This window comes from Euprymna scolopes, chromosome 21, assembly GCF_053919585.1.
Source record: "Euprymna scolopes isolate OS-2025 chromosome 21, ASM5391958v1, whole genome shotgun sequence".
NCBI classification, from domain to species: Eukaryota; Metazoa; Mollusca; class Cephalopoda; order Sepiida; family Sepiolidae; genus Euprymna; species Euprymna scolopes.
In genome coordinates this window covers 47,757,607-47,770,217 of record NC_136502.1, presented here as the reverse complement: position 1 = coordinate 47,770,217, position 12,611 = coordinate 47,757,607, and the positions used below count along the sequence as shown (strand labels likewise).

Genomic DNA, 12,611 nt, shown 5'->3' with positions numbered 1-12,611 from the left:
TTCGCTCTTTTATTATACATATATATATATATATATATATATATATATATATATATATATATATATATATATATATATGTTTTTATTACCAGTTTTCATCTGCTTGGTTACACATGTTTTGATTACCGAGTTGTGTTAACGATCCGATAATTTCATCAGACTTCACAGAGTTATATATATATAGATTAAAAAATTGACATAATAATTATAATTCTGCGCTATGAAATGGGTGTTGTCAAGAATTGAAAATTTTAACATGCTTAAAGAAATAAACAGTAAGATGGACAACATCTTAAAATTTGGAATATAGACTTTTTATCATTTATTGTTATGTGCTCTGTAGTTATATCGAGCTTCATAAATAAAAGGATTGGTATAAATAAAGGGTGAAATATAATTACATAAGCATATTTTTTCCATAAACATATATACATATATATATCGTCATCCACAGGCAGACTGTTTCGCTGTGTCACAGATCTTTAGTCTGGCTAGATCCCAAGTCCTCGATTGAATTAACAGCTAAGTTAATAGCCAGTAACTTTATCTATCAGTCCACTGAGATTTGCACCGTCAGAACCGTTATTTAACAATGCCTTATACAAACATTGATCGCCACTCATACAGTACTCCATTTGTTTTTTTTCCAAAAACTTGACATTAGGCTAAAGTAGTAGCAGACGATATCATTACCAAGAGTGCTCGACTTGAAAATGGAGGCTTATAATTTGAGTTTTGATGTAAGTAGAAAGGTTAGAAAGAAAGACAGAATGAAAAATATAACTTGTTAGAGTTGTATTCGGACACATCTAACTAATGTTGTTTAATTCTCTCCCATTGCAAGAACTTAGACACCAGAGTCAGAAAGTGGGATTGAGAAGTCAGCACCCCATAGGAGGGATTCTCTAACCTGCAAAAAGTGCCTGGGCAGCCCCATCTTCATTCCCTGGTGAAGGTACTTCAAGCGATTAGCAATAAACTAACTCGTTTTCAAAGAGAAAAGGTAAAGTCTGGGAGGATGGACCTCCTAAAACTGCACAGAACTAAACTCCCAGTGCAACATCAAAAGGGACCGGATCATTACAGGAATGGTCTAATCTCTGTTGATTTTGGGGCCCAGGATAAAAATCTCTGACTGAAATAGAATACTGCACAAGAAAAGGGGTCACCATCTTTCATAAATACGACCAGATAACATGTTCATAAAAAACAAACAAATTTGATAACTTCATCGTGATTTGCTATTTTATTGTGTGTGTTGTGCTTGTCAGTATTAACATTTTGTGAAAAAAAAAATGTTGGGATCAGAATTTTGAAATTCGTATCACGTCGGAAGTCTCCAATGTTTTTGTTGGGCTCGTCTCTTGGATTGTGTTTGTCAGTTCTCTTAAAAGGGATGCTAAAATAGGTATCAAACTTCATAAGTAGAAACAAATGAATCTAAAAAGAGTTGCAAGAGTTTCGAGCACTGAGTTTATTCGCTCCCCCTCGTCACTATGACGACGACAAGAGGAGAGAAAAAAATGCCAGTCTTTATACTTTGTAGTCTTGAATAGAACTGTTGTATTTTGTGCACGTCCAGCTGTAGGCAGAAATCAGTAGACTTCTAGTGTACATGTGCTAATCACCTGTGTTGATCTAATTACAAATTATTGTGCAGACACTCGATCAACAAAAATAGATCTTATGTATTTGTTTTATTGGAATCCTTTGAAATGAGTAATTATTTTGGATTCATCTTTTTTTCTCTTGTAGACTGTTATCCTCATCTTTATAGTTGTTGTTTCACCATTTTTCGGCCAACTCATCCTTTGGCTTTCTTTGATGGGATAGGAATGCTGAGTATTGTAACTGTATCCCCAGTAATTACTGCCTTCCATGGCTTTTGTTGTCTAATCACGTTTTTGGCCAACTAATCATCTGGCCTGCTTGGATAGGATTAAAACAGCACTTCTTGTTGTCATTTTTGTAGCTATCTTTAGACAATGCTCAACTGTAACCATAGAAATTTAACGCCGCTATCCACTGCGCCACAGGCTCCAAAGGACAATCAAGGTTGGATCTTTTGGTCTTATAAATCAAGTTTTCATTTTTATCTGCTCTTTCATTGTCGGGTTCATACTGAATGGTATATTATTTTTATTAGAATCCTTTGAGATTAATAATTTGTGTATCGATTTAAAAAAAAAAAAAAAATTTTTTCTAATTTTTACGGACTGTGAAACAACAACAAGAATAACAGTCTGCCAAAAAAAAAAAAAAAGAAAGAAATAGAAATAGATCTCTCATTGTAACTGCTACAGAATCTAACAACAACAACGCCTTCTAAAGTCCATCCTCGTTCTGGTATGAAAGTGGCAACATGGTAGTGTCAGAGCTAACCGGCTAAGAGGATGAAAATCCAGGATAACTCATCATCAAGATCTGTCATTCTCCAATCATGTCTTACTCTGTGTGTAGCAAGCGAAAACGTATCAAGTGCAGAACTATAAATCAATGGAATGAGAATGACAATGTTGTTTCTGTGCGTTATGTCTTTGTGTGTTCTACGTCAAAAAGGTTTTGTTTTTCGTCTTTTGTGCAACAGTTTTCATTATATACAACTAATTTATAGAAAATGAGACGAACTTAAATATGAAAAATATGAATAATCAATCCTCATCTCAAAAATTCAGAACCATAATTATTAGAGTTAGTTGCATCTGACCACATCTCACTGAAATATATTGAACAAAAAAAAAATGGGTCACCATCTTCCATAAATAAAGCCGCATAGCCACATAATATCTTCATAAAAACATCTAAATTTAGTGACTCATTCATCATTCATGATTCATTTTTTTTGTTTTTTGTTTTTGTTATGCCTGTCAGCATCAGCATTTTGTGTGAAAAAAATGTTGGGATCAGAATTTTTACATTTGTATCATGTCGGAAGTCTCCAATTTTTGTTGGGTTACAATTACAAAGCACAATTGCAACTATTCTTATTTTTATTGGAATCCTTTAAGATGAGTAATTTTTATGTATTCATTTTTTTTTTTTTTTTTGACATCTTCATCTTCATAGTTGTTGTTGTTGTTTCGGCCAATTATCATCTGGCCTTCTCGGATCGTGTTTGTCAGTTCCATTAAAATGAACGCTAAGATAGGAATCAATTTTGTAAATGAAAACAAATGAATATAAAAAGAGTTGCGAGAGTTTCAGGTTTAGTGTTTATTCCCCTCCCCCCTCATCACTATGATGACTATAAGGTGAGAGAAAAAAATGGCAGTTTTTATACCTCGGAATTTAGAATTAAACTGTTGTATTTTATACAAATCCAGCGTCACTATCTTTCATAAATATGACCACATCTCCATTACTAAACAGGTATTAACTTTTATTCAAGGGAACAGTGGAATTATTTGATTGAGTGGTTTTTGTCAATAAATAGACATTGTATCCTGGAGTTTCATTCTAGTTGACCGCCTATTGTAAAATGGCAAGCAGAGGACAACATCCTGTCAAGATGCGATCAAAACGGGAACTGATCTTGAATTGCATTTTTTTTTTTTAATTCTGTGCATATGTTGCAGCTGATAGGTTGGATGCTGATCGATCATACGACTAAGAAAGTAGACACGAGCAAAATACAACAAATGCACAGGAGAGAGGAAAACACAGATTAATAGTTATAAAAAAAAGTTGTATTCATTTCAATATAAATACACACAGAAAATGTAGAGAAAACTGGAGAAAGTCGATCGGTAAAGATTCCGGAAGCACAAAAGTTGAAGAACAGGAAATATTGTAATTGGACAGCAGTATAGATTGGGTGGACAGGAATGCAGACACTGGATAGCTAGAAAGGTTGGAAATGTGGAAACTGGATCCTGGACAGCATGGGATGACGTCACAAGGAGATTGGCGTGGTTGTCACTGAGGTGTGATGAGATGTCTCAGGTAGGTCCAGTCCGCATGGACATGGACAAAGGATAGACTGAAAGGAACAGTAATTGCAGGAATGAAAGTGAGAAAACTGGATCCTTGAGCCGGACATCAAGAGTCACTGAAACAAAAGGCTAGACGTTGATCAGCACTGGAATAGGGTGCCAGATGTTGCTGGACACTGGAAAAAAGAGCCGGCATCAACAGGCCATAGGCAGGAACCACTAGCAGGAGCTAGGACAGAAAAGAGGTAAAGTTTCTGAAACAAGTGCAGCTGGAAAAAGCAATTGAAAGTTGCTGCAATGTGCTGGAGTCAGAGCAGCAGGAATGAGCTGGAGCCACAGGAGTGAACTGGAGTTGTAGAAGTGAGTTGGAAGTTAGAAGAGTCGGAGCAGGAACTGGGTCAGGTAGATGAAGCAGACAGCAAGAAGTAAAAGATTGAATCACATTCTAGCAGTTTGAGAGCTGCCCTGAAAAGGGTAATTTGGTTTGCTGCTGCTACTGCTACTGCTTCTTAAGCTCCTAGGCTCGACTATTGGCCATATAGTTGGAGGTGGGGGTGGGGGGCTCCTGATTCTCTGGCTGAACTTCTGGTATTTAATAATCTCCCACTGCAGAAAATGTGACACTAAGGTTGGAAAGTTAGATAGAAAAAGTCAACATCCCAGAGAAGGATCATTTTGACCTGGGAAATGATGCCTGAGCAGTCCTGTCAGCATTCCCTGGAAGAGGCACTTCAGGAGATTAGCAATAAACTTCTCAAAGATAGAAGGCAAAGCCTTGGTGGGTGGACTTCCTAAAACTACTCACAACCAACTTTTATATCGCATTCCATATTTTTTGTGAAATTTCTTTTTTGATAAATCTCATGTGTGGACGAATATAATCAACAGAAATCGTCTAATCTCTGTTGATTTTGGAGTCCAGGGACAAAATTCCCCAGCTGAGCTCCTGGTATTTATTTCTCTCCCACTGCAAAGAATGTGATGTTAGGATTGAAAAGTGAGATTGAAAAGTTAGAGCCCTGGAGGTGGGGTATTTTTTTCTCTCCCATCATGGGAAATATCAGGGTCAAAAAGTGAAGTTGAAAAGACAGTACCCCAGAGGAGGAAGATTCTGACCCTACAAAAGATGCTTGTGAAGCCCCCATTAGCATTCCCCAGAAGAAGTGTCTCAAGCAATTAACCCCTTCTCAAACAGAGAAAGCAAAACCTGGGAAGGTAGACCTCTTAGAACTACACAGGACCAGCATTACACAGCAATCAACAGAGAACAGGTCATTACAGGAATGGTCTAGTCTCAGTTGATTTTGGACACTAAGAATAAAAATCTGGAAGGAGGCAAGGTATTTAGTTCTCTCCCACCGCAAGAACTATGACACTAGAGTCGGAAAGTGGGATTGAAAAAGTCAGTGCCCCAGAGAAGGAAGCTGACCTTGCAAAAGGTGGCTGTGCAGCCCACCCCCATTGGAATTTCCCAGAAGCGGCGCCTCAGGCGATTAGCACTAAACTAGCCCCTTCTCAAAAAGAGAAAGCAAAGCCTGGGAGGGTGAACCTCCTAGAATTGGACAGAACCACCTTTACATAACAATCAAACTAGGTCATTACAGGGATGGTCTAATCGCTGCTGAAAAATGTATTTATTTCACAAAAGATTTATAACATAAAAAATTCTGAAAACAAATTGAACACAAAACCATTCAAAAGTGTGAGGTGGTTTGTGTCTATGATCATCCTTGTCACTGTACATAAGATTTGTCTATAATTTTCCTAGCTAGAATCCTCAATCACCATAATACCACATTCACTCCAATGGTTGTCCTACTTAAGATTTCCAAATCGATTTGTGTGTGTGTGTGTGTGTGTGTGTGTGTGTATGTGTGTGTGTGTGTGTGTGTGTGTGTGTGTGTGTGTGTGTGTGAATAAATATGTACATAAATCGTTTTTATTAAAAACTAATTTCATTGGCATAGGATGGGGAAAAAAAAAAAAAAATGAAAACAGATATTAATAAAACCCTCCCAACCTTTTCTAAATGGTATACCATCTACTGTTTTCCAGCTTGAGAACCAAAAACAAGCAGGTCAGTTTTTAATGGTGCTGAAATCTAGATGGAGGAAAAAATAGGATGGGGGAGTTGAGGAGTATGTGATGTCATTCCAAAAAAAATGCAATTTCGGAGGTGGGGAGCATAGACGAAAAGAAAAAATAGGGAGTGGGCGTCTTGGTAGGGCTATTCACTTGACTAGCTGAGAAATTAAAACGGCTTCCCTTAAAGAGTCTGGGGTTCGACGGAACCAGGAACCATGTGTGTCATGCACAAGCAAGGAACACTCAAACTTGACTGCATACACATAAGCTCGTTACTTTAATCCATCTTCTTTCAAAAGCCACAGGGTGTAATCTTTTCCCATCACATGTGATCGTGATCTTCGATTTGTATTTGAAGAATGCGATCAGATCCTGATCAGCAAAAGATTCAACACTTGAGTTCTCATTCAGATGCGATCTCCACGCCAGCATTCTTGCTACGGCCAGGATCACAAGGCTTAACATTCGTTTTTCCCTGTTCCACAACAGCCCAACATTATAGATGACTTAAGATATGTGCTGCGGGCAAGGATGCTTGGTATTAGTACGAGCCTCTCCTTGTTGACAAACCCCCATTACCTCTGGAGTTTGCTGCATTTGAAGAAAGTGTGTTTCAGTGTTTCTTCTGTTGGAGTTCCGCAACAGAAGCACTCGGATGAATCCACTAATCTGGATTTGTGTAGTATAGCATTGAGGAGTAACATGCTCCTGGCCAATTGCCAGTTCAAGGAAAACTCAGAGTTGTTGAGATGACTCAAACATGGCACCGACCTTCACTGAGAGCGGATCTCCTCTTTTAACAATACCAACTACTCAACAAGCGGATCGTCGGTACTCACCCTCACTAATCCCCTATGAAGTTCTTTTCTCAAAGCCAGAGAAAGGTTGCTGGACTTGGAAACTTCTTGAACACAGCTTGGCACTCTCTGAGGAACTGTGTGTCACCCCTCAGCCTACGACACTCCTTGACCAAAGTATCAAGGATGAGGACGAGAGTCCATGAAGATTCCTCTGTCAGTGTTTGACTCAGGAAAGCCAACCTCAATGACACGTCGAGTCAGGCATTCCCAAGCCTTCTTCACATGGATGTTGAACACAGATCTGTCTGTGAACCCAATGCCTATTCCTGTTCTAAAATATATGAGGACAGTTGGCACTGGAGAACCTTTAGGTATTTTGCAGGCAGAGGAAGTACAACCAGTTGATAGAAGATGAGATGGAAGATGTACGTAGCACAGACTTCCACTCTTTAAAGAAAGTTTTCTTCATAGCCAGGAGTTGACCAACACTTCAACCTTTGATTGTATCTCAAATTCTTTTAGAGCTGGAAGTCGAGACTAAACCACACGCCAAGGATTTGAACCGGGACATTTGTTCAGCTGAAAGGAGTCGGAAGGATGGTGACACCACTCCAGGCGCCCAACTGCATCCGACTGACTTGCTGTGGTTGACTTTGATCCCTGTGATCGTTTTAGAACATGTGAGTGCGTCTGTCATGGTTTCAATGTCTCAGAAGCACTTTGCAAAGATGGTGATGTCATTGGCGAATGAGAAGAATCTGACAGGCGCTCCATCGCAAAGATGTAAAAATCATGGTTCCATAAGCAATAAAAAAAAAAAAAAATAGAACATAAATGATATGTAATGAAACGAAATAAAGTCCTTTAGTAAATTGTGAAAATAATTTATTAAAAAATTTCCTAACTTTAAAAATTTTTTTAATATCATTAATAACTTGTAAACACATCTTTGGCATATTCTAAGAGTAGTAGCCATTATAAAATAATATTCTGGAATTATTAAAATTGCTTTCTGGGATAATGAAAGTACTTACTTCTTTTCAGGTAACATAAAGTCAGTCCTCATTTTACACACTTTTGGATCATATATGACGCCATCTTGTAAAAACTTTGATTATGTTAGCATATTTAGTTATTTTAAATGTGTTTTATTTTTGTTTTTTTCATACTAACTAGATTTTTTTACATAAAATGGTCTATCGTGTAATCATCTTTATTAAAACACAGAACGTAAATCCATTTTCATCGCTTATACACAATTTTTATTACATTCTGTTTAGGACGGTAATTTCATTGTTTACCAAACTGACTATATGCCTAATGGGAAGGCAGCAAAAAAAAAACACACACAAAAAAAAAAAAAACTTCTAAATTGATTTTAAGCAATTAATAAGAATTCGTAAGAATTACAACATAAATCTATTAAATATGAATAATTGTTGAATTATTTCCCTTTGTTTCTTCATTTATTTTTTTTCGAAATTGCGGGTGAAATAGTCACTTCTCGAATACTTACAGTGCTGGCAAGAAGAAAGTCTGCACTTGTAATTTTTTCAAGAACTGCAAATTTAAACTAAATTCAATGTAACTGTTTAAACAACCTATACCTCATTTGATTCACCTTTTATTCCTCCATAATTTTACTTGTTCGTAGTTGACTTTTAATTGAAATATTCTAGTGTTCACGTCAATTTAAAAAAATAACTTCAAATTGAGGAGGCAAAAAGAAAGTCCACAGCAACAAATTCGCTAAAAACCAGCTTAAATCAGTTTAAAATATCCACCAACAGGCAACAAAGCATCTCTAATTGTAATTGTTGTTGTTCCAGTTTATACAACATAACATTTAGTCCATATGCCACGAATTTCTCTTAGTGATCATCATTAATCTCCACCTTTCTAGTTTATCCAATCAAGAAATCAGCCGCAGGTTGAAATGTGATGAGAAAACGGTACGAAAGACTGTGCAAAAGCACCAAAACACCGGCAGTGTTTGTGATTCCCCTAAATCTGGTTGTACTAGTGTTACTTCTAATAGGGAATACAATGCTATCAAGATCCACAGCCTAAGAAACAGATTTGAAACGGCTCCCCACATCAAACAACAGTGCAATCTTGTTAAAAAGTGCTCTCTTTCTACTGTCAAGAACAGATTAAAGGAATTTAATTTGTGAGGATATGTTGCAAGATGCAAGCTAATGATTTCTGTAAAGAACAGAAAGCGCCGTCTGGACTTCGTCAGATGCAATAAAGATCATGACTCTTCATATTGGTCAAAAGTGCTTTTTAGTGATGAAAGCAAGTTTAATAGGCTAGACAGTGATAGTAGGCAGTAAGTCTGTCGGAGGAAAGACGAAGAATTTAATCCTAGGTGCTCAGTTTCAATGCTGCAAGGTGGTGAAGGTTCAGTTTTGGTGTGGGGCATTATTAGTACCAATGGTTCAGGGCCTATAGTTTGCTTGCAAGGTTGAATAAATTCGACCAAGTACATTAATATGTTGACTGAGCATTTTCTACCCTACTTTGGTCAGAATTTGGATGATAATCCCATCTTCATGCAGGATAATGCTCCCATTCACACAGCTGGCAATGCCAAGAGGTTCATTGAAGAGCATGATATTCCGTGTTTGGATTGGCCTGGACAATCTCCAGATCTCAATCCTATCGAAAATCTATGGCATTACATCAAGCAACAGCTACGCAATGATAAAATTTCAAATTTGGAAAAACTTTGGACAGAAATTAAAGAAAAGTGGGATGCCCTTTGTAACGAACCAGAGTATAATACCCTAGCTCGCCACAAGAAAATAATGAAACGAATGGAATTAAAGGAAACAAACTCTCAATTGATGGATAAGATAAACGTCGTTTATTTATTGTTGAAAGAATGAACGTTTTAGTTATAACATGTGTTCATGTCTGCGCGTGTGTAACCAATGTTCGTTGCGGAACTGGTGTTGTAGAAAGAAAAGGAAATGTGTGTTCATCTCAAGTTCGAGTCACTATCGTTTGTTCGCGCGTGGGAATTGAAGTGAGTAATGTAATAGAACGAGAAATGGCTGTCCATCGTGTAGACACAGAAGAGGGTAGAGGGTTGACGTCAGTTAGCAGTCAGCTACGCGAAGGTGTTCTCAGGGACCAGTAGTAGATAGAGAGAGAAAGAGTGAGAATGTGTACATATGGTCTGTTAGCTCGTGCCTCATACATAGTAGTAAGTGGGCGTGACGCACCCGGTCGGTCCGTAGACCGACCGACCGACCGACCGACCAGCACGAAAGCTGGGCCAAAAAGAAGGAGCCGCTTATTGCTGTTCCTTTTATACTCGTTTCCGGAGTGTCTTTTGCGCATGTGTTGATTTCCATTGAAAGCGGAAGTGACGTCGTCCATGTGTGCGTTTGTGTGCACGTGTGTGAGTACATGTGTGTACGTTAGCGTGTGTGTATGTACACGTGAATGTGAGTGTATGTACGCGAACGTGAATATATGTACATGTGTGGACGTGGGCGCGTATGTTTGTGTGCGCGTATGTATGCGACAAGTAATAAAGCTTGAAATGTTTTTGTGTGTTTTTGTGTGAGAGTGTGTGAACAACTTACTACTAAACTACTTACCTACTAAAAGGTGTGCGAACCTTGAAAAGGTTCGCACACCTTTTCCCAGAGTACTGCTACAGTTTAATTCAAAGAATTCTTAAAAGATTGCACAGGCTGTCAAATTGCAGAAGAGTTATGCTACTAAATATTAACTAGTTCATTGTGTTCCTGTTGTATTCGTGTTGCATTAATGTCCTAAAATTACATTTAAATAACAATTTTCCATTGTGCGGACTTTCTTTTTGTCTCCTCAATTTGAAGTTATTTTTTTTTTAAATTGACTTAAACACAAGAATATTTCAATTAAAAATCAAATATGAACAGGTAAAATTATAAAAGAATAAAAGGCCAATCAAATGAAGTATAGTTTGTTTAAACAGTTACATTAAATTTAGCTTAAATTTACAGTTTATGACAAAATTACAAGTGCGGACTTTCTTTTTGCCGCCATTATATATAATTTGATTTTCTTATATAAAAATAAAACTACTTGATCGATTTATGTGATTTTTGGAATATGGTGTTTTCGTCTCGTTACGGGTCGTACATGTTTACTTTTTTTTTTTTTTTTAATACAGGGGTAATTATGGATAAGGTCTTGATATTTTTCATTTACTTTTACTTTCATAATTTTTCACTATATCTCTCCGGTCGATATTTCAAGAGTAACTTTTTTCGTTCGTCACCGGTTCACTCTACTTTTTATTATTTCTATCCTAATTTGCTTCATTGTCCGACGCCTTTCGATAGCATTTAAAGAAAACAAACATATATCTATTAAAATTCTTCCGTTTGTTTATTTTTTTTTAGGCATCAAAAAAACCACAAGCATAAAAATTATTCCGCTGGGACTAAAGACGTTTTGGTAAGTGGAAGTTTCGCATTAGTTTTTGAAATATTTGAAAGTTTGTTTTTTATTTTATCCAACATGCATTTGTTTTTGTTTTGTTTTAGTTGTTGCAAAGAACGGGGGTAAACCAGACGAGTACTCGACGCAGAGTCCACAGCAAACGGTGTTGGGTCAGGTTCAGTTCCTGATATTAAAGGCTTCCTGTTTGGGGTAGTTTACTCTTGTGATTTGCCAAGTTGTGTACTAATTTTTATTTATTAAATTGTTAGGTGAAAGTACTGAATAGGGGTTTGTATTACTGTACACATAGATTCGAAAAAGTTGTCAAAAAACAAATATATAACAAATAAATGTTATCAAAGGCAAGATAAGTTACTTTTCTACCTAACTGAATAATTTTCTAGTGTTTTTATTTAATGTAACAAACATGCTTATTCAGCTCGAAAAACAGTGTTTACCGATGTATTGGAAAATTAATAATGGCGTCCGACTCTCTCTTTGACACGGTAAGTTTGGGAAAAGGAGTTAAAAATAAAAAACTAGACAAAATACTGTTAGAAACTCGCTCAATATATGTTACCGTGACATAGGCTGACATATTTTTAACAGTATTTTGTCTAGATTTTTTTTTTTTTTTTTATAATTCCTTTTCCCAAACTTACCGTGTCAAAGAGAGAGTCGGGCCGGGCGCCATTCATCGGTAAACACTATGTTTTTTCGAGCTGAATAAACATGTTACATTAAATAAAAACACTAGAAAATTATCCAGTTAGGTAGAAAAGTAACTTATCTTGCCTTTGATAACATTTGTTATATATTTGTTTTTTTGACAACTTTTTCGAATCTATGTGTACAGTAATACAACCCCCCCCATGCTGAAACAATTACGTTATTATTTAGAAAGCCATTCTTAACATAATTTAATAAATTTGGGAAACTGTAATTCTCACGGAAAGTTATATTTCAGATGAAATTGAGGTGCTTATTAAATTGTCAGGTGTAAGTATAGAATAGTTACAAAACACCTTCCTCTCCCCATGTTAAGAATGGCTTTCTAAATAATAATTTCATTATTTCAGCACGGTTCCGGTTCACTAAGTGCATAAGTACCAAAATTTGATATCGGGAACTGAATCTGATCGGACACCATTTGCTGCAGATTTTGAGTTAGGTGTTCTTCTGGTTTTCTGCAAGTGGCACAAGAAGTGTATGTGCTCTTATTTATTGTAAACGGTAAATGTTACTAATTTTGGTAAATTTTTACGATGTGCCCCACTGCCCCAGCGTATTATAAACACCCCAACTTGCCCATATTAAGAACAGCTTTCGGAATAATCCCCCCCCCCCAAAC

At 36.8% G+C, this 12,611-nt stretch overlaps 1 protein-coding gene across 3 annotated transcripts in view; it reads left to right on the top strand.

Annotated features, from left to right (window-relative positions):
• The window catches only part of LOC145242237 (uncharacterized), a 37,398-nt gene that overhangs the window by 11,781 nt on the left and 13,006 nt on the right, over positions 1-12,611 (top strand). The window contains exon 2 of one of the 3 annotated variants that reach the window (XM_080105240.1): positions 11,221-11,275. The gene's annotated coding sequence lies outside the window, so the exon portion shown is untranslated. Of the gene's footprint in view, positions 1-11,073; positions 11,276-12,611 lie in introns of those variants that run through there. The other 2 variants (XM_080105239.1, XR_013862674.1) reach the window with 2 other exon arrangements.